General features: G+C 29.5%; 1 protein-coding gene across 1 annotated transcript in view; it reads left to right on the forward strand.

Annotated features, from left to right (window-relative positions):
* The first annotated feature begins 220 nt into the window (after positions 1 to 220).
* Positions 221 to 4459, forward strand: part of LOC108753171 (nephrin-like) — a 310959-nt gene continuing 306720 nt past the window's right edge. The window contains exon 1 of the mRNA XM_018494530.1: positions 221 to 287. The gene's annotated coding sequence lies outside the window, so the exon portion shown is untranslated. The remainder of the gene's footprint in view (positions 288 to 4459) is intronic.

A 4459-nucleotide genomic window follows, 5' to 3' on the forward strand; every position in this document is an offset into this window, starting at 1 on the left:
TGCTGACCGCGCGCTCCGAATTCGCAACAAGTTGCTGGAGTGTGTATTCTTACGATTTCTTCGTCTCTTCTCCGTCGTTTCGTCTTTACGCGTGTGTGTGCGTGAGTTTCGTGTGTGTTCGTGATCGAGAGGATTAATACGGTGACGGCCCTGTGAGAGAGAAGTCATCGTTCTCGACGATGGTAATCGAACCTTCGAACGTGGAACGGACTGTAGTGACGGGCGATCGCATTCGGAGGGAATGTCGTGTATTGTGATTGTTATCGCCTCCAAGGATCTTTTACACGGTAATATTGTGAGAAGAGTTATTTCTTCTTATTTTTCTCATTTTCGCCAAGATTATAAGTATAGATCGCGTAATAATTATCGCATAAGACATAATCGATAGGAAATGTTTCGCGAGAAGGGATTAACGGTTTGTGTAAACGCTCGTAACGTGAGTGGACGATATTCAGTCGAATAATCAATGTAGCACGATAAATGCTTCCCACACAAATAAGTGAGAGCTTATTTAGTAATGATGTTGATTATTAGTTGACTAGGCCATTTACCTCGAATCTGTAATCCTATATTATACGGGGATATATATTCCAAATGGTAATTTTGGAGGATACGTATTCTGGAGCAACATGAAGTTTGCACTTCATTACTTTTAGTTGTATGATATTGCACGGAGAAAAATGTAAAGTAATTGAATTTTCATAGATTTTATGCAAGTGATAGGTTCATGTAAGGACAGATTTTTATTTACTTTATAAAATTGATTTTTTTGATAAATAAGTGATCGTCGTATAGCTGTACTTTAAGGTACTTTTTACATTTTGTAAAGTAAATTACTGCTGCAATTTGTTATTATTTTTAATTTATAATTTATAACATTTATATTTTTAATTTTAATTATATTACATTTATAATTTTTAATTTATACATTTCAATAGAGTTAATTTTATTAACGAGTATTTTTTGCCTTAATGACAAGATTTATTTTACTGCGCGGTAAAAATATTGAGTATGTATAAAGTCTTATCGAGTGATCGTGTTTACATTTTTTAATTTTAAGTAAATAAAGTCTGTCATAAGCTCAGCAAAAATAATCAGAATATTTTTACGAAACTTGTAAGGCTATTCATTTTATTCCATGTGGCATTTTAATCCTTTAGTATATTTTCCGGTTTTTTTTACTACATACGATATGTCATTCGTTTATGTTTCTCGGGTGAATTTTTATCACTTCAACAAATATACATAAATATTAATGTCCGTTCCGATGTAATTTAATTTTAATCTTGGTTCAACTAACTGTTTATCTTTTTCTAATTCTAAAAATTAAAAAATATGGAAAGTAAGCTGAACCGAGATTAAAGTTCTACATTGATAGAAACTGGTATTAGTGATTCTTACATGTACTTTGATATCTTTAGAAAGTAATTACAAAGTTGCGTATTTAAAGATTTCCGAAATTATACTTCTTGAAAGTAACTTTTTAATATTGACTTCTGCTAGTCTTGTTTAGTAATTTTATTGAATATTTCTGGAATTAAACTAGAAACTAAGATAGAATATTCGAATTCTTCTAAAATTAAGTTATATTAAATTTACCTTTTCTGTTATAAAATTTAAATATATATGTATATTTGTTGAAATATTGCTAGAGTTTTGAAATACATTATTATAATATTGCTAATTATGAATACATCATATTAAAATATACATGTGTGTTTAAACGCATACGCATATGTATATTTTAATATTTGTAAATTTAAATCTACGCATACATTAAATTTATAACAAGAAAATTAAATTCTCTTTATTTTAATATTCTTTTTTTTTTTTTAAAAAACATGTTTCTTTGAAATATTCGAATTTAATTAATATATAAAATATTTCATTAATTTTGTTTTCAAAATTTTGCAGTATAATATCTTATTATTTTGGTTGTGCGCGAACTCGGAGATATTTTACAAACGGAACAATATTACGCGGAAATTCAGTGAAGCTTACTTGAAGAGTGCTCTTTCGCGTATTTTTACACATACAAGATTCAACATGCTGTTTAAATATTTCTTAACAATGCAGTAATGTAGCGCAAAATGCGTTATTGCTTGTATATACTTATCTTTCATTATTTATCATTAAAATTCCCCGTTTTCACGCATAATTCCGTGCTTATTTGATTTTTGTACGCATTTAAAAAGCGACGATGCACGTTCGTGATTTTTAATTGCGGTGCTCCAAATTAAAAATTGTACAGCATTTTTTTTCGCAGAGCACCATATTCAGCTTTGTTACGCTCATTAACACTACTCTTCACTTTGCAACCTTTTCCTTTAATTTTCGCGACAGTTTCACGATGAGCCAATTTAAAAATTTTTAATTGTAACGAACAGCAATGAGGTCCATTGATCATAAGTTTATGCGTGACCAGGATGATGAATAATGAAACTATTCAAAAATATATTTTGGTATTAACGAAATAAATATACACACACACATGACTGTTTATTTGCAGTTAATCGACAATATGAGATCGCCGTAGATATACAAATAAAATAACATCATTATTAGGTGCAATTGAATTTATTCGGTGTGACATTGTTACGTTGAAATAATGAGATATTATTTACTATCTTAAAGCGGAGACCATATTGCTCCGAATATGTGAATAGGGAATATTGGAAATATTGTGTTACGGTGTATACGGAAATATCGAGTCATATTTTCTGCTTTGCCGTAGTATAGCGGTGTAGTCGAGGTGTAGTTCTCTACCACTAAAATATATTTATGAATAGCAATAAAATTGTATTACAATATTCACATGATTACGCGTACGAAGAGTGCAATTGTATTATTGTAGTATTGCGTGTTGTCTCGAGACTTTCCGTATAATATAATTTCAAATTAATTTTAATCATATGTCACATTGTTTCTCGACACTTGCCGCCTCTCGTTTCCATGTATCATAAATCATGTGCGATTTTAAGAATAAATATGCATCTCGTCCATCACGGCGTTGCATGCAAGCATCCGCTTGGAGCGACTTCGCAGCGTCGAATTCGCACTTTGCTAGAAGAATTTTAATCTTTCTAAAATTTTCATGTGTTAAATCTGCGCGTTCACTTCCGAAAGGGATCTTTCTTCGAAAAGAGTCCCTTTCGGGAGTGGTGGTAGTTCACATGCGATGTAACGATCAATCGGATGCGATAATGTCGGGAACAGTTATACATACGTATTACACGGGACTTAAATTGGGTGCTTGTCACTCCTTGACTGGCAATTTTCTCGAAAAAGGCGCGCGTTACCAGTCACGAAAACAATTTATGCCTTTGTGATCGGAAAGATGAAAGAATCTTCTATAAAAAGCTGGCCCGTCACGTTAGAAATTATTGTACATATACCTGATGGGGAAACGACGATCTTGAATACAACTGTTGATTTGATCCCTTTTTTTGTCGCACTTTTAAATCTGTTTTGTTTCTCAATATATTAATCGACACGACTTGATGTTTTATATGATTTGCCGGAATATAATACCATTAAATTGCAATCAAATGCACGTTATTTATACATTTCTTTTTGACAAACTAAAAGACAGAATTAATCTAATTTTGCCTCGTTTGATAAAAATTTTAGTTAAAAACTACTTATAATATATTAATAATCGATAATTATGTTTTTATTATTAATTAAATTATATTTCTTATTAAAAAATATAGACTCGTTTTGTTTATTTGATTAATAAATTATTAAATTTATTTAATATATTAATTAACATATAGATACTTGTATATTTATGTATTGTTGCATAGTTAAACTTTTAGTATCACTTGTTCTTATTCAAGATCGATAATTTTATTATTTATTTTATTTATAAACACAGAAACGTTTTATTAAAATAACAAATGGTTTATCTGTATTGATGATTCATTCAATTAATGGAATTAATTAAATTTGATTAAATTAAATACAAATTAAATATAAATTTGTTATTGGATTATGGATAAAATAAAGCGAATGCTTTCACTCTTATTTATAGAAGCCAGGCTTTTGAAAAATATAAATGAGATATTAAAACATAATGTAAGTTTGCATTCACTGATATGAAGTTTCAAAAAACATGAGACAATATAAATGCTGAAAGCATGAATTGTAATTCTTTATATACATTCATAGGAAAGTTAATATCCATATTTCGGTAACAATTAATTTTATAAATACATATTTTACGTATAAGTGTCGATTTTGTAGTAAAAGTCAAGGATTATTTGCACGAAATGTATAATATATTTTTATCTCATATATTTCTATTTTTAAAATGAATATATTTTTGTTTATACGAAATATTTACAAAATACGAGAAGCATCATACAGTCAACGTTAGATATTAAACTGTTATATACATATGTGTGTGTGTGTGTGTGTGTGTGTGTGTGTGTGTGTGTGTGTGTGTGTGTGTGTGTGT

The sequence above is a fragment of the Trachymyrmex septentrionalis genome, unplaced genomic scaffold (assembly GCF_001594115.1).
Source record: "Trachymyrmex septentrionalis isolate Tsep2-gDNA-1 unplaced genomic scaffold, Tsep1.0 scaffold66, whole genome shotgun sequence".
Classification (NCBI taxonomy): Eukaryota; Metazoa; Arthropoda; class Insecta; order Hymenoptera; family Formicidae; genus Trachymyrmex; species Trachymyrmex septentrionalis.